At 44.5% G+C, this 18,918-nt stretch overlaps 2 protein-coding genes across 3 annotated transcripts in view; one reads left to right on the top strand and one right to left on the bottom strand.

Moving 5' to 3' along the window:
- The window catches only part of LOC147871784 (uncharacterized), a 209,322-nt gene that overhangs the window by 166,679 nt on the left and 23,725 nt on the right, over window positions 1-18,918 (bottom strand). The window lies entirely within an intron of this gene.
- LOC147871782 (uncharacterized) overlaps window positions 13,278-18,918 on the top strand; it is a 119,733-nt gene continuing 114,092 nt past the window's right edge. Inside the window, exon 1 of the mRNA XM_087360159.1 lies at window positions 13,278-13,467. The gene's annotated coding sequence lies outside the window, so the exon portion shown is untranslated. The remainder of the gene's footprint in view (window positions 13,468-18,918) is intronic.

Here is an 18,918-nt window from a genome sequence, read left to right as displayed (position 1 = left end):
GTCTTGATTTGAAACTAATTATTTCTAACCTATAAACAATGCCTTCTGCACTCTCTGATTAGCGTTAATTTCCATCACATGAAATGACTCGAATTGAAATGCGTTATTACAAAGTATTGCAAGCGAAATTACCACTGATTATTTGAAGTCCACTACAGACGAATGAGATAACAACTGTGTACACATTAAGCACTGCCAATTGCGACAACTATCTAATGCAGGGATTCTCACCCTTTTTCGCTGGCTTACCACTAATTCTAAATTTAAATGTACCACTAACAAAATGGGTTCTGGGAAAACTTATTTATGTTAATATCAACATTTGATTTTCTGACTTAGTTCGAGTACCACTCAACATTGGATCGTGTACCACCATTAGTACGCGTACCATAGGATGAGAAACTCTGGTATAATGTAATTAGCAGCTGGCACACTCATTTAAAACTATAAAACAGTCTCGACGCCTGCTTTAAAGCAACACAGACACCAGGAAAAGCTGATATTCAGCAGTAACGCTCAGGGAAAAATGTATACCAACTTCGAGATTTTCTTAAGGCCCACCCAAACGGGTGACTACATATATTTATCTTCCCATCTATGTTTTCTGTCATGTGAATAATAAGCTGTAAGCCTATTGGTCGGAGATAATTTTTAAATACTAAACTATCAACAAACATGGCGAAGTAAATCGAATCATATCTGTCTTTTAGATTGGAGCTGCTCAACAGCAAATGTTCAAACATTAAACAGATCAATTGGTTCTTCACTGGGTAATACTGTAAAACGTGGTCTCAAATGCAATGTTTATTTGGAACAGATGAACGAAATTATATTCCATGTTGCAAGATACTTTGTCTAAAACGATATTTAATAAACCGAGTGCATTTTCTGAGTCATTCTTACAGCGTAGAGCTATTTTGCGCCCACAATGCATTTCTCTCCCGCAGCAAAGGCGGTTCGCAAAAAGAAAGGTGTTTTGTTTTGGAATTTGGATGACGCCCAATCTGCCTGTGACATTCCAGTTAAAAAAAAATCTGGTACTCACGATCTAGCTTCATAAAGACTGTCATACAAGCCGCCATTTATGGAAATTTTGGTATCGATTCGTATCTTTAACCTGGTCATTTGACGGGACAGTGCGTCATCCTTGCTTAAATTTAAGACACTATCATGTGTTTAAATATCAGAGTATAAAAGACAAGTTAATTAACATCAGAGTTGTCTGAAGTCCCGTGGCATTGATTAATAATTCATAGTTCTGTTATTATTTTGGAGATTGTCCATATTCCGGGGTATATTACCGTACACGGCTTTCCCGGAATTTACAACTACTAAGTCTTCGGGCGTTTTAATTATATAGAACATGTCTAATTTTAGATTAATTAACTGTCGACTGGCTTCTCTGCCTGGAATTTACGCACTCAAAGCAAATAGGTAGCGACTCTTTGTCAACGACACAGCGTTGGGGGGGGCGGGGGGGGGGGTTAACGAAGAAGTAGCAACCTTTCCTTGAGAGAGTAAATAAATCACTAAGCCTCTTTATAAAGCCCGCTGTCTGCTTACCCGAGAACCGAACTACAGACCTACTGAAAACGAAGTAGAACTGGTAATGAAAATAAAAAATAGTTTGAAAAAAAAATTAAATTAAACGAATTGCAAAAGTATGAATACACTAATCACTTTTACAATAGTAATTGGCTGTTTATTTTTTTATGATTTGAGGTTTTCAAGGCACAACAACCCAGAAGACATTTGTCTTCGGCTATTTATTTCTTTATAAATTATATAAATATTTTCAATCCATGTGTTTTCCACAAGAAATCACGTCAAATGATTTCAATAACAGCATCAAACATCTATACCTTCCCAAAAATCTACATTTTTAGCTTAAATTCAGTGATAACAGACAACTGCGACATTAAATTGTGAAATTATCAACACAGATTTCAAACACAACTAATTAAACACGTTTTACTAACAATTCGCTATGCAAAGTTGTAAGTATTTATTGTTAAGTTTGTGGTACATCCCGTGGTCATCTATAAAACACAATTACAATGGAAAAGTAATCATAAAATTAATGCTGATATTGTTCGTATAATGACAAAAAAAATCATTTAATGAGACTTCATTGTTTTGTCCACGAGGAAGTAATTACAGGATTGGAACAAACATGAATATTTGCATTTTACAATAAGCACCACAACAAGACTGATGAGTTATTTTAGGTGAGTATCATTTGCTGTTTATACGAGTCGAGGCGTTTTGTTTAACGTCAGTAAGACCTGATCCATCGACGTCTATGCACATGGTCACAGAGCATCATTCAACAAAGCCCAGTTGACACCACTTAATATTCTTTGTGCACATAATAGAGAGTGGGCATTACTACACCAGTCCAGTTGGTTAGACGAAATATCGCAATTTACTTCGAGTGGGTAAACCATTTGTGAAATGCGCGTTCTATACTTAGCATTTAGCACTTTACATTTTAGACAAACAATACACACACTTCAACAATCCGTGACACACAGATGATTAAACAATATAATAATTTGTGTATTGCTTATTTCTGGGATATTTACAGTCTAATCGACTATTGGAGTACGAGGCAAAATATCTATGTAAAATTCTAGGGAGCTTATTTAAGCTTCTAAAACAATTTTTTAATAGAACTGCAATGTTTCAGAACAGTCACGTCTTCCAAGAAAACTAATCTACTCGTAGTGCTGAACAAACAGAAGTAAAGTCATTTATTTAAACTGAGTAGGTATAGAAATATATGTTGATTTACTGTGGGTCCCTGGTACTCACAGCACGGAGCGTATATGTTAAAAAATCAGTTACTGACAGCTGACAAAGGGTGGTTCTTAAGCCTGAGGCCTGATACAGAGTGACAAATACCTAAACGTAAAATACTTACATGTCAGAAAATTTTATATATGACTTCGTAATTGGATGTATTTTTTTAAGAAGTCTGTTGCATGGATTTCGTGTAAAAGTAAACATTTACTGCAGAAAGACTCGAAACTGTAGGTACGTACAGCATCAGTAAGAAATATATACTCCAGGATTTGATTCAAGGACGCCTGGTGAGATATCATTCCTTCTTTTATTATACAAATCCACGCAGGATTTCGTTGTTGACATTTTACTACCAAAATTTAATTTTTCAGATAAGCCAAGTGGGTTTTGGTTTCGGCGAGTCAGAATTGGCTTTTGTGTAACTCAATCACGGGCACAAACAGATTCCTGGAACGTTTTTTTTTAGAATTTATCGGGAAATCGGAACAGAACTTTTATAATACATTGAGACGACTGTGCACTTCTCGACTTCCACTCGTGTAGAATGCAACCTAACCTAACCCCTTCCCCGCCAATGGCCTCTGCACAGAGCGCACGAATATTGAATCACAAGAGAGATAATAAGATGGACTGGAACGCGTCCCCTGGTCTGTGGACTGAGTTCCAGCGTTCACTGCGCGCTCTCTCGGCTACTTGTAATTACAGCTCTCGAGCTCTCGAAAATAAACGAGGATGCGTATGGAACTTGACAGAGCAACGCGGTACAGCCTACCCTATTATTAATTCTGGGTACCACCGCGAAGATTCTCATTTACAGGCGACTCGAACAAGAAAATGCAAGGCAGAAACCACAATGAGACAAGCGGGATCATTTATCTGCGCTCAGAATTCTTAATTTTCATACTCTTATCGTTTCGTTTGAAATTCATCCACTTTGACCACAGCTGCAGATATCCTGGTTTTATGGTAAATTTAATTAAATACTTTACTCGCGTCTCACGTTATGGAAAAAAAACCCATGAAATGTAGTTATATTTTCGAAACCGGTTTTATATCACATGAAATGGAACTTCGATAACTTTTGCGTCCAATTATAAAATTTACAAAGAACGATTTCTCTAACAATAAGTGTACATGCGTGAATTTGAAAGGTCAAGCTACTTTGGACACACTCTGTATGCACCGATTTGTCCGTATAAACTGCCAGTTGAAACGCTAACAGTCGCAAGAAATTCCCAACATTTTATGGAACCCGAAGGTTCAGTACCCTGTCCACTAGAGCCCGCCACATGTTCCGATACTGAGCCAGATGAATCCAGTCCACAACACTCTGTCTTACACCTCTAAGTTCCCCCACCCACGTCTAGGTCTTCCTAATTGTCTCTTTCCTCCTGTTCAACACACGATGGTGGGATACAAATGGGAAAATTTCACACTGCAAATGTTTTGTTTTTAATTTATATTGCAGGTTTTCTACGTGCTTCAAATGGGCTTTGAATCTAACATGCACGGACTTAAAGGACCGTGACCTCGCTGACCTCACAATGAGCAAAACGTGAGGTTAAGTTTCATCACCGAAGTACATTCCAACACGCCCCCCGCGGTGGACAGAAACCAGGGCAGACACGACTTCAGTAGGCGGAAAGTTTTCATTTAGCGAATACGTCAATTAGGGCACGAAACGTCTGCTGATGCAACGTCGAAAAGAACTTAGTATGACAGTCTGACACTCCGAATCCATGTCCCTATTAACAAAACAACTTTGTACTTCGTACTATAAGTTTATTCTTTTCGTATTTATTATTAATTTGTTTAAACAAGTTCCACTGAAAATTTATTGAAATTATCATGAACAACTTGTCAACACTGTTCGTAGGTAATTAACTTTCCACCTATAAAATGAAAGTCGTCACATATTTGTACTCCTAACAGTCCATAAAGTCTTGCGAACATCAATTTGACAACAAAGTAAGGATCTGTTGGGGCGGAATAGTGTGGACCAGATGGCTGGCAACGCAGGGCCCCATAAAATCTGTTAGAGAGAGCAAACAAAGTCGAACGATGCTCTGTGTATATTGCCAAGACAATAAATATCGAACCTTGAACTACAGTTGTAAAATTCCTCAATAGTACTTCACAGTACAGCAGAGTCCTCTGTCGTATAAAATGTGAGCATCGCAATTCACGGAGTAAGAGATGCGACGTGTTTAACCTAAAATCGACTTTCGTTAGGGAGCTCCAAGCCTACGCAGTCTTATTCTGAAGAAACAGAAGCCGTTCGCTGGTGGCGAAATGTTGCACAGTGATGACTAGAGTAGAGTCGCGTATTGAGGCTCCCTAGACACGCATGCGCACGACGTAGCAAGCCCCAGTTCAGGCGGAACAACATCGCTTCTCTGTCAGCTCCTCACTCGAAGACCCACCAATCGTCAAAACGTGTAGTCGCAATATTTTTTAACGCTGAGCACAAACGGGAGAGAGAATCATCAGATGATTCGCTTGCAAATAACGCGCGTCGAATACCCGCGGCTGTCGGCCAAAGCTGTTTTGAGCGCGACATAAATGGCGAGTCGATTTGAAGGCTCATACAATTCAGCCTACAGAGTACACCCTAACGCAACCCCCATAATCATCCACGTTAATTCACATGCCGATGACAATGTTTTCAGAAGCTGGAAAATAATTCTGTATCATCTTGAATCATATTAAAATGTATGTAATTTTAATTGGTTATCAACTACGGTGAGAGTGTGAGGGCAGATTTCGTCTAGGTGAGAACAGAAATCTTTGCTTGATTCGTGAGAAGATAATAGTAAACATTCAGTTTCCATAAAAGCCACAGATTGCTTCGACAGATGAGGGGCGATACAAGCTTCTCAAGAAGAATCCTGCCACAAAGGGCACGTTCCCTTTCCAGACCACACAATTCATTCATCTTTCTTCTTCAGAACGAACACGTGATTGCCGAGTGTCGCTTTGCAGAATTTCCAACGCGTGCAGAGGAGAGTTGCCAATAAACAATAGTTTCTTGTGCATTTTTATGTACACAAATCGCATTTCCGTCTTCTTGGGCACAAAGAGTTTTATGATAAATATAACACATCTTAATAAAAATATACAGCTGAATGGCTTTAAATATACACCGAGTACCAGGCAACAGGAAAGGAGAATTTTATCGTGTGATTAAGCGTTGTACCATTAGGACCGACCGGGATACAACTCCGCACGTCGTACATAAGGAGAGCAGGTGGCATTTCATGCTTAGCTGCAAGACTTTACGTAATTATCGGGTCTACCTGTTTATCTGCATGCCCGACAGTCTGACCACCCATGCCCCCATCTACTCTTGCATTTATCAATCAATCTGTCTGTCTGTCCACCTAACCTGAAAACAGCGCAGTCACTGAAGACACAAACGTTAAGGTGCAGTGTCTATGTGGTCGTTCTGATGCCAACCAATAAAATTCGTACGCCTTCGGACCAGATTCGCTAATTCACTAAGTGCCAATTCCGACGTATGTAATTGTTTACTTTATTAAAATATATTTATTTTATTCACTAAATGAGTGTCCATGTTTTTGGACAGAGTGTATGAGCGAGCAAGACACCAGCTTTAATAAATTCCATATATTCCAATATTAACTTAAAATTTAATTACAGATGTTAATTGTTGGGCCAAAGCCATATATCGGCAACAGGTGTCCTGAATTTGTATAAACTAATTATACGTTAATAAGGTCTGATGAACTCGTATAATTAATCACTGGTATGATATTTCTTTTACCGAGTTTGTCCCAGTTTAAAATAATGGGAACTTTTTTGGGTAACCACCGACCATCCACTCATATATTTTCGGGTATTATGTAGATGTGTTCAGCGTAATTTTTATGTTCATTCAGTGGTCTGAAAATTTACATTCGCATCACTAAAAATATAAAAAATAATCCACGGTGTTAAATGGATATTTTATCGCCTTTCGTTCACGTCCATAATACTGAGTACTTTATACATCACTAATTGATAACCCACTAACGTGGACTACTCTAAATCTGTTCAGCCCAATAAATTAAAGTCCACCTAATATATCTATCTCATCCTTATATTCTTCTACGTATAATGAGTAGCACAGATATATGGTACGAATTGCGAAAATTACAAACAGGTAATTCATATTTCAGCACTACTGCGTCGTGGGGCTTTTGTGAACACCAAAATAAACCTTCAAGTTCCACTAAAGGCGTGGAATATGTTTACTGAATGGGCGACTATCAGCTTCTCAAGAAGGACTATGCTGCAAGCGTCCTCGTAAAACGATTTGAAAGTGAAATAACTTTAATATCTTGGTTTAGTTTCAGATGGCTTACTAAGGAGTTCTAACATCTGAAGAAATTATGCTTTGTAAGACTTGAGGTTCTCACAGCGGTGAATATGAAGATTTCTGTCTTCTGGGTTATTGCGCTGTGTAGTCTGGTCGATGTTAACCAACGTTTCAGAGGTCATACTGCCTCCGTCATCAGGGCGATGAATATGCCAATAGGCACCAACCAACCAACCAAAAAGCTAACCGAGGGCGGAGGCCTGCGCAAGCGCAAGCATCGTCCCTACCTAGGTGACACCATTCCTGCACTCAAGGCGCATTGCTGGAAATGGTAAACGGTCTTAATATAAAAAAAAAAAAAACGAAAATTTTGCTGACGCTAACAGGGTTACGCCGTGGCTGGAGCCTCGACCATTCAAACTGGGATCTGTTGCTGCTGATGGGAGGTTATCCCGTCAGGCAAGTTGTCCAAAGGAATTTGGTTGGTTGGATCTCTGGGGTTTGAACCCAGAGAGGGAGGGGCCGTTTCGGCTGAAGGCCTCTGCGGCGTGGGGGGAAGATCATTTCAGCTGATGGCCTCCACGATCGGGGGGGGAGGGTGGCGGGCCGTGCCCCTATTAAGTTATACCCTGGCATTCGCCTTACAACTGAGGAAAAGCACGGAAAACCTCAGTCAGGGTAGCCGAGTAGTCTAACCACTCGTTGTGCCGACTTGGCCGTCGTTTGGGGACGGCCTCGGCTGGCCTGCTGGACATCGGTCGCCCTCGGTTGCCCTTGGGCGACCTCTGGCAGCCCTCGTTCGGCACGAGTGCCTCCCGAGTTGCCGAACTAAGGGGTTCCCCACACCAGCTAACCTCGAGTCAAATCTCTCAGTCAGTGCTCTGGTGTGGTCGGCAAAGAAAGGGACCCCCAGATCCTCATGTATTTGCCTGTTACTAACGTACCAGGGCGCGTTAGTAACAATGCGGAGACACTTGGATTGCAGAACTTGCAGCTTCCGGACGTGGGTGCGGGCAGCTGACCTCCAGATCGGGCATGCGTAATCCATCATGGGACGGATGAGCTGCTTATAGAGCAGCATACCGTTCCTGATGGACAGGCCACTTCTCCTATTGATGAGCGGGCCTAGCACACCTAATCGTTGCGCCGCCTTCTTTCCCACCTGGTTGACGTGCGCCGACCAGGTAAGCCCGGCGTCAAGGGTGACCCCCAGATACCGCGCTGTTTTGACCCATTCGATCGGCTGGCCGAGAAACTGCACTGCTCTGGGCTGTTGGATGCGTCTTCTCGACGAAACGAAGAGAACCGCGGTGCTCTTCGAGACGTTGATAGCAATCCTCCAGGCCCTGAGCCAGAGCTCAAGTCTACTCAGGTAGGTTTCCAGATACCTGACGAGAAGCGTTGGGCTACGGGACGTGGCTACTAGAGCCGTGTCGTCCGCATACTGTGCTAACTCGACGTGGCGGGACGGAGTGGGTATGTCGTTGACATACAGACTGAAGAGCACAGGGGAGAGAAGTCCGCCCTGCACAACTCCAGCCCGCATGGCTCGACGTGTGGACGCGGCCGACTGGAAGGACGTCTGGAATGTCCGGTCAGCGAGGTAGGAAGAGATGGTTTTCACCAAGTACGACGGGAAGTTGAGGACGGTCAGTTTGTATAGGAGGCCTTGGACCCAGACTGTGTCGAAGGCTTTGGCCACGTCCAGGAAGACCGCGCCGGTTAGCCGCTTCTCATCAAGGTTTCTGTTGACCCTTTCGACGAGGCGAGCCAGCTGCAGCGACGTGCTGTGTCTGGGTCGAAACCCAAACTGCTCGTCGCGCAGCAGCCCGCGTTCGCTGACCTCGTGTAGGACCCTCGTTAGAAGGATCTTCTCGCAGAGCTTGCCTACCGTGTCGAGAAGACTGATGGGTCTATAGGAAGAAGGTAGCGTGGGGTCCTTCCCCGGTTTCAGTATGGACACCACGCGAGCGTGTTTCCATGCCGAGGGGAAGTGCTGCCTGCGGAGAACCGCGTTGAACACTTTCGTGAGAAAGGTTACCGCGCGTCGTGGGAGATGTCTCAGGACCCTGTTCGGTATACCGTTGGGGCCCGGAGCCTTGCCAACCTTGAGTCCCTTGATGGCCTGGGCGACCTCCGAGGGACTGGTTAATTTCGGTTCACTTGCGGGGGCATACTCGTATGCTTGCATCTCCTCGTTAACCATGTCAATTGCAGCCGGGTCCGACGGGTTGTCTACCAGCTGGAATTGGACCTCAAGGCTGTCGGCCAGGGCTTCTGCCTTCTCGGGGTTCGAGAGAGCCAGTCCTCCCGGCACTATCAAGGGGGGCGACGGAGTGGGGACTCGCATCACCCGCTTGGTCATCTTCCAAAGCGACTGGTCCTCGCAGTCCAAGGATTCGAGCGTGTCGCTCCACTGTTCGTTCCGCCACTCGTTGAGACGATAGGTCACCGACCTCTGGAGTCGATTGACCTGGGTCTTAAGAGCGGGGTCCCTCGTGACCTGCCACCGCCTCCTCAGCCGGTTCTTCAGGCGTATTTCATCTCGAATACTAGCGGGCAGAAGCGGTCGCCTGTCAACGCGGGGTCGAAGCTTGGGAGCGGACGCTGCTGTGGCTTCCAGGATAGCACTGGTCAGCTCCTCGACGCACTTGTCGATTGCCTCCTCGTCGTTTACCACGGGGTTCCCCGGGAGTCTGCTTTCGAGGCAAGCCTGGAATGCAGCCCAGTCCATTCTCGCGAAGTCCGGGCGATCAGGCAGGTTTTGAAAGGACGATCGGCACGTGGTGTCGATGAGGACGGGCAGGTGATCTGAGCTGAGTGCGGGGCATACAGTCAGGTGCACCGGTAGAACGAAGTCCTTGATGAGAACAATATCAAGGACGTCGGGTGTGGCGTTGTGTGTGTAGGGAGCCGTGGTTGGGGAATCCGGCCCGTAGATCAAGCAGGAATTTCTGTTGGCGTAATCACGCAGGAGCGAGCCCCTAGCAGAGATCAGCCTAGAATTCCAGTCCGTGTGCTTTGCGTTGAGGTCACCAGCCAAGAGGACCGGGAAACCCCCGCTTAAGCACTCGGTCAAGTCCGACTCAATCCAGGGCCGGGTGGGTGCGAGGTATGCCGCCACTAGCTTAACTTTCCTAGTTGCCAGCACCAGGTGAATGGCGGTTGCTTCCAGTTGCTGCAGACCCGAGACCGGCACAGGGTAGTGATCAATGCCCCTGCGGACAAGGATCGCTGTGCCGCCCCCCAGCGTCGGGCGGTCCGTACGGTGGCAAACGTAGTTCGCGAACCTCAAGGCCCGACCCGACGTGAGGTGCGTCTCGTTCAGGAGGCAAACATCGACTCCGTAGTCACCGAGGAACTGCTCCAGCTCCAGCTTCCTGCCGCGAACACCGTCGGCGTTCCAGTAAGCCAGCCGCAAGGCTTTACCACCGTGTCCTCTAGGCCGTGCAGTCATTGTCGGCCATGAAGAGGAGAACGGTTTTGAGGAGGGCTCGCGGACGAGACCCGCCGGGTGGGAGGGAGTGGATCGCGGCGAGGAGACGGCGCGTCAACTCGACGCAGACCCGTGGTGAGAGGGTCTCCAGGATATCTGCGATGTCCTGGAGCGGTGACTGACCCTTGGGTGGGGTGGGGTCAGTCTTCTTGGGAGCAGGTGCGGGCTTGTTGGGAACAGGTGCAGTGGGATTTGCCACCGGCACCGCAGGACGAGCGGGCTTGGCACGGCCGCCCTTGGAGACAGCCTGCCGCTCAGTCCGTGCAATGGCGCTAGATGGCGTTGGGGCGGAGTTCCCCATGGCCGCAGCTTTGACGACGCGGCCACCACGGACCACGTGGTTCCACCCAGGGCCCAAGTTCTCCTGGTCTAGAGAAGGCTTAGCTGGCGCCGATTTGGGCTCTGGCAGGCGCGTGGAGACGCCGTCCTTTCTGCCGCGATCCCCTTTCGCACGCTGCGCAGCGGCCGCCTTGGCTTCCTTCCACTTTCTGCAACCTCTATAGTTCGCAGTGTGGTTGCCCCCGCAGCTGCAGCACTTAAGCTGCTGCTTGGGGGTGGCACACGACCCGGATGGGTGAGCGTCCCCGCAGGCCACGCACCTAGGTGCATAACCGCAGTTCCGCTGCGTGTGCCCGAAGCGTTGGCACCGCTTGCACTGCATGGGCCCCTTCGGTGCGACGTACGTCTCCACCTTGACCCGCAGACCGCAGATCTCGGTAAGGGAACGCACTTTCGCCACGTCGGGGCCCCGTGCTACCGACACTATAAAGTGTGGCGTAAGGGGACGGTCACCGTCCTGGTCCATGGCCCGGCGCGTTGATCGGAGTTGCAGGACACCCTGCACAGTAATGTGCATGGCGGCCAGCTCCTCGCGTATCTCGGCCTCGGGCATGCGCACGCCCAGGTTTTTAATCACCAGGCGCACGCACCGATCCTCGGGGAGGGAGAATGTGTGAAAACTCACACCCTCGCCCTCACCGAGGGAACGCAGGACCCTGACGGTGGCCCGGAATCCGTCGGCGGTCTCAGGCACAAGAGTCAGGTTTTCTCCCTTCATCTGCGCCACGATCCCGCAGGCTATGCCAATAGGGTGTGAGGAGTTGGATTTTATAGGCAGGGAAGTGAAAGGTGTAGCCTGCCCCGAGCCAATGGGAGCAGGTATGGGAGTGGACCAATGGTAGCACGTGGGCGAGGGTGGGAGAGAAAGTAGAGAGAGAAAGGTGAGTGCAGTTGTATGGATAAAGGCCCTGAAAAGGGCCGAGTTAGTGGTCTGGTTGGTCACCACCACCTTCAGGAAAAACGGATACAGCAACCGTCAGATTCAGAAAGCTCTCAATCCGCCTGCGATGCTGCCACCGCCTACTGAAAAACCAGCCTCGGTTGCCTTCCTGCCCTACGTCGGGACGACCTTCAACCGCATAAGCAGGTTGCTGGCCAGGCACGACATCAAGTCTGTTGGTCTTCCGCCAAAGAAAATTCCCAGTTTTCTCCGGCCGGTAAAGGACGACCTAGGACTGAAGACGCCTGGCGTATACAGAGTTCCCTGCGAGTGCGGAAAAGTCTACATCGGCCAGACAGGCCGTTCCGTTGAGGCCAGGATCAAGGAGCACGAACGCCACATCCGGCTCGGGCAGCCCGAGAAATCTGCGGTTGCTGAACACCGCTTCAACTTGGAGCACAAGATACAGCTAGAGGACACTGCTATCCTCTCCTCAAAAACCGGCTACATGGACCGGTTAATCAGGGAAGCCATCGAGATCGAACTTCATCCTGATAACTTTAACAGGGAAGATGGACTTCACCTGAGCCGGTCCTGGAAGCCTCTGATCCACACACTCCGAGGACTCCGAGAACGAGCAAGAGTGCGCCGCCAGAACCAACCAGACCACTAACTCGGCCCTTTTCAGGGCCTTTATCCATACAACTACACTCACCTTTCTCTCTCTACTTTCTCTCCCTCTCCCACCCTCGCCCACGTGCTACCATTGGTCCACTCCCATACCTGCTCCCATTGGCTCGGGGCAGGCTACACCTTTCACTTCCCTGCCTATAAAATCCAACGCCTCACACCCTATTGGCATATTCATCGCCCTGATGACGGAGGCAGTATGACCTCTGAAACGTTGGTTAACATCGACCAGACTACACAGCGCAATAACCCAGAAGACAGAAATCTTCAAATTATGCTTTGACGCCCGCGGTGGTAAGAGGTGGGAAATTCGGGGAGAGGAGACGATTTTCCCATTTTCAGAGAGACGTCAATCAATAATTCATAACTTTGCCACGCCGTCGAAATAAAGTCTCTTCGGTGCGTCCGTGTACACCACGCACTTTCAATTACATTCGTCTCTTCAGACGTCTTACCGAATTTCTATTCCCTACATACAACCTAACCTAACTTTGGTGCCGTTCGCCACATTTATACACGTTACTTCCATTATTTACGTAATTTTATAAAGTTATTATGTTTAAATATTCGATTCTTCGCAGTTATCCTCATTGTGTCCATAATATAACTGCGTATAAAATGCAATTCTCCTCGTAAGTTCAATTTCCAAACTATTTTCATCTGTTTTTCTATTAGTACAGGCCTCACGCGCATGCGCCAACACAAATGTTTTAGAACTTCAGACGTGCTTTAAAAAAACTGCTGTTGAAGCGAGAACTACGTATGGAAGAAAAGCGTTGATCCAGTGACGTCACTACCCTGGACATACGGACACGACTCAGTCAGCCAACTGGCGCCTGCGCATTGCTGCAAATGGAGCTTTAGGAGCCAAAGACAGATTCAACACTGGGACAAAATTCCCAAACCCATGTATCACGCGGATAATCCGGGAGGACTGAGGTAAGAAATTGAAGCTATCAACAAGACACAGAAAATGAACAAAAGTAACACAAGAAACAACTGGAATAAATGTCGTACCATTAGAAAGAATATGGACTGAACAAATTTTATTTATTCTCTTCGATTAATATGTTCAGGCATTGCAGTTTGTCTCGAGCGATAACTCGTACACTGAAGATAATAGGAACTTCGCTAACGTAGATTTCTCATTCTTCAGATTTACATAATCACGCACACACACAGCTTAACTCAAGAGTTATTATTAGTGTTTAGGAATTGTTAGAGCTCCATCGTAGGCAATGAACACCTCATAAGCTCGTCCAAACTTCTGTTCTGTTTTTGAAAAACGATGGATCCCACAGCTGCGTAAAGACGGGACCTCGTATCACATTAACCTTTGGTCATCCCTTTAAGAATTACCTAAGAGGCAAGAATGATTTCCGATCTTGTCAGAGTAACGTCAAGAACATGTCTTTAAAACCAATTTGTTTCAAAAAAAAATGTACACATTTACTAAGTCGTCAAAGGTAACATACTACAACAGATTATTTAGAATCTTAACTTGTAGCTAATTATCGTGTTTCCATGCAAAATCTGTCTCAAATTCCAACCTCACATAAATATTATCACTATACACGATTTGTAAACTATAGTCTCAACTCACAATAAACAAGCTTTCTGTAAGCATTACCAGGCTACACGAACTTCATATAAACATTTTCACTGTGATCAGAACGCTCCAAGTTTTTTTCAAAAAAAAAGAAATAGTTTAAACACACGACTGAAAGCAAACGAGATAAAATGTACCTTAATCTTTTATCATCTTTACTCCTTCCCGTTTCTATATTTTCATTTATTATTGTTTCTGGGATTTCTTCAAATCCCTCCCACATGCCAGTATAAATTTAACGACGTTACAAACAAACACACACGAAACTATTACCTTCTGTATTCTGTAATATGAATCTAAAAAGTTTTAAACAAATCAATGTTTCTATTACTTGTCATTACAAGACAACACTACCAATAAATATTAATTATGACTAAATATTACACACTTCCAACATTTTCCCAACGAAATCCCCGCCCAGTTCGTCCGTGAGCTCAAGAAATTACATACGCCCACATCATAAAACAGCCTTTTATGTAATAAAGAAAACTGTCGAGAACTTTACTACTCGTGAAGTATCATAAAAGTTTTACATTCAGAACTAAGAATAAAATGCCAACCAAATTCGCTGCATTTCAACAGAATATTGTGTTCGCTGTTGTTTTAAAACGAGGATTATCACAAAAAGATAGCAAATGTCCAGTACACCTCTGTCATGTCTACTTTAATATTATACTCAAATATGTATCTCGGTCTTTCAAGATTGTACGAAAATATTAACCGTGTAAATATTCGATCTATTTTCCTTCTTCAGAATAATGGCCACTTATCAAGACCACAAAAGCAAAGTATAATAACCATCTCACGAATAAAGATCATTTAAATTTCGTTATATTCACGATCTGTTGGCAATGCTACAAAAATTGCACCCTTCCGTAAAATATAGCCCAATTTTGCCGCTCGAGCCAAACTTTTAAAAACGCCGAAAAACGAGACAAATACACAGGGCTTGTCATTAAGGCAGCCAAACCTGAAAACCCATCCAATAAACTGGCGAGGAGCCAGCTTACTTCAAGCCTGAAACACACAGAGATACGTCACGCCCATGACAGCGTTAACGGAACACACAAAATGCAAACGAGAGTTCTGGGTACTCACAGAGCGGAAGTTCCACGAGCCTGGTCAGAGCGTGGACGTGGAAGGCAAAACGCTGGTGGCTTTCACAAATGTTATGTCCAGAGCTGTAGAGTCGACTCCTTCATAAAATCTCAATTTATTAATTAGTGTAAACCTACGAAAATGTTAAATAGCACCATAATAGATTTCATCACCACCACTTGAACCATCATCCTACTTTTTAGACTTATAACCTATATTTAAATATACGTCTAATGGTTATTGCAGAAATCAGTTGATTTGTAGACAGTTTGTGTTCTTAAGTTACCGGAGGCAAAGTTACAAAGCATTTTTCCCACACCACGTGACTCAAAGCGTCGTTGAATCTCCCTAAGCGTTAGGCCGCCTGCGGCACACTCGGTATAGAAATTGTTCTTAAGATTTTATATCGAAGTCGGAGTCGATACATTTTTATCGACTCCAACTCCACAGCCCTGGTTAAGTCCCGCCACAGATAAGCGTTGAATTGTTTTTTGCAATATAAATAGTTTTACAGCGACATAATCGAAACAGACCTCAGGTAGGCCATGTTAAGAGGAACGCGCATTCCTACTTATTGTACGAGCAGAGTTGATTCAGTGTAGTCACAAAGCTACGACTCGTCCTAGCAACGGCATTACACATAACCTGCATGTATACAGACCTGTAATTAATTAGCGACTTCCTTCTCTGACTCGCGTTACACTGGGTGGGCAGAAAAGCCGGTCCATCCTAGAGAGGGATGCTGGGACCACAGAGGAACCAGTCAGTTTCGTTTGTGACGTACAGAGAGCAACGAATTATGATGCTCTGGACCACGCGACGTCTCGTAACTGGTGGAAATGGGACAAGAAGGCGCGGAGACTGAACCTAATTACACAGACTCATAGCCTTGTATTTAACCATGACGACAAAACTTTAATTTCTAATGCCAAGTCACAGAGCAAAATTCAATTATTCATTAGAATTTTATCTGTTGAAGAGATTGTCCACAAATCTTTCCGAAACCCCCGTTTATACCTATTATTTAGTAAATAATCACCTCCCATAACACTTACATGTACGCTGATTACCCTCCTGACCTCACCCTATCACAGTTCTGGATGAGCTTAGGAAAGTTCTCTGAAAGCGTTAGCGCTATTTCGTGCGCCTACATAATCAGTTAACCCCAAAGTTCGCACATCATATTTGTTCTCCGTCAAATTCCAAATGAAACGTCAACTCGTGTTGAATAAATATCACTTCAACAATCATCAATTACTCTGGGTTCTTTCGCCGTTCTGTCTGATTGAAGTTCGCCGGTGTTTCGGAGGTACTTACTGCCTCCATCATCAGGGCAATACTTCCTGATGATAAAGTTAACAAGCGCCTCTGAGAAGTCGGTAATCGCCTATCACAGTGCACGGTGCTACAACCCATCAAAAGTGTGCATTTATTCCGATCACAGATCAAATTAGAATCGTTATGTTTAAACGTCAGAATTACATTTTTATAAAGTGACGACGGTACTCATGATAAATGGTAGTTCTGAAATCTGGACCATCAGGAACCAGACTAAGACGAGGTTCTTAAGATCTTAGACCAAAAGATAAATAACTCGCAGACGGAGGAACACAATTAAATACGTTTTACCTGAATGGGAAAGAAAATTGACAAGATGATTTGATTAAATATTATGAGGTATTGTAGATGCGTCATATTGTGAATTAATAGTATTAAAAATAACCAGCCACTATCCAATGCAGTACGTACAACTCCGATCTCTCCAAATAGGATTACGATATTACTTCTTTGTCCATATACTGAACTTCGACATCAATAAGAAATACAAAATTAGTGACCTGGAATACTACAATAATTGGTACTACAACGAATGGTGAATCAACATAAAGGACAAGACATCATAAGGAAAATCATTAAAAAATCCTTAAAAGTAATTTAGTGAAAAGTTTATATACAAAACACCAGATGATGGCTATATATAGCCGAAACATGTTGTGTAAGTTCCATATGTAAATCGAGTACTCGATAGGGAACATAATATGATATTTTAGTCTTTTAATCTTTTAGTTTTATTGTGATTGACGGTTATTTTTAAATATTTTAATAAATATTATGAGTTTTCTAGACAGCGCAACCGCTGTGTGGCGACCAGACCTGACGGGAGATATATCCCTCCCTTCCGCCAGAGTTGCAGTTTGCAAAAGAAAGTCGATTGAATTACAAACCACAATTACAGGGAGACCAACATGGCAATAGACTTTTCCTTAAGAGGGACAGTAAAATGGGTCTTCAACTTGAAGCAGGCGACAATGTTGATGAAAAACCTTTGCATTTTTCAGCAACGTAAAAAAGTCAAAGAAATATAATCATATCAAGACAAGGAAATATACGTCTCCATGTCTTATAGGCCTATGTGAGCATTTTAAGGACGTTTTAGGCTTAGGAATTGCACCGGATGTTACAGAATGGCAGGGGCTTGATGGTACCACGTGACGAATTAGAAATTAATGCAAATAGCCCTCATCCATTCGGATGCAGTGACATCCCAGCATTCATCTGGACGGATTTTGAAAAACCACAATACTAAATCGACGATATTCGATATCAAAGCAGATATGGGGACTAAGAAAATAAAGACTTATGAAGAAGCCGATATGGGAAGCATTACATTTACATTTTCAAGGTTAGCCAGTAGCTTAAATGAAAATGGAGTAACTCCTAAGATTCCTGGGAAAGTTTTCCTCTTTTCATAAAATTTATTGACCGCACTCAGAAAGCTAGTTACATGTAAATTATGACGGGGATCACACATCGGGGTAAATGTTAAGGTCTCGTTTAAGGCGCTGGTATCCCATCGTTTTCCTCCAAGGACAGAGAAAGCCTGAGAAATCTCAATTAGGTTAGTAGCTCCGGAACTCGATTCGCGAGTCACTGAGCTGAAATTAGTTTCTGGGTGCATGGACACCAGAAAGTAGGTGCTACGAGCGCACTTAGAGAAGTGTTACTTCGTACTAAGAACGTCACTCTCTGAAATGGATTACGATTTCTCCATTATGTCTGATGCCACGAAAACAAGGCAACAGACGTCCACAAAAGGATATATCGAATATAATATCTTCTAACAAACAAAAAATACATTGAAGATTTCCGTCTTCTGGGTTGTTGCGCTGTTTAGTCTGGTCGATGTTAACCGACGTTTCAGAGGTCATACTGCCTCCGTCATCAAGGCGATGATGAAGGCAGCGTGAACCTCTGAAACGTCGATAAACTTCTACCAGACAACACGGCGTAACAAACCAGAAGACAGAAATCTTCATACTCTGATGATGGAGGCAGTATGACCTCTGAAACGTTTGTAAACATCGACCAGACTACACAGCGCAACAACCCAGAAGACAGAAATCTTCATACTCATCGCTCTGATGATGGAGGCAGTATGACCTCTGAAACGGTTAACATCTACCAGACTACACAGCGCAACAACCCAGAAGACAGAAATCTTTATACTCTGATGATGGAGGCAGTATGACCTCTGAAACGTTGGTTAACATCGACCAGACTACACGGCGCTTCAACCCAGAAGACAGAAATCTTCATACTCTGATGATGGAGGCAGTATGACCTCTGAAACGTTTGTAAACATCGACCAGACTACACAGCGCAACAACCCAGAAGACAGAAAT

The sequence above is a fragment of the Zootermopsis nevadensis genome, unplaced genomic scaffold (assembly GCF_977971745.1).
Source record: "Zootermopsis nevadensis isolate Lab colony 2312 unplaced genomic scaffold, Znev_1.0 Znev_ptg000039l, whole genome shotgun sequence".
Lineage (NCBI taxonomy): Eukaryota > Metazoa > Arthropoda > Insecta > Blattodea > Termopsidae > Zootermopsis > Zootermopsis nevadensis.
Note: the sequence above shows the minus strand (reverse complement) of the source record. Positions and strands in the feature narration are given on the sequence as shown.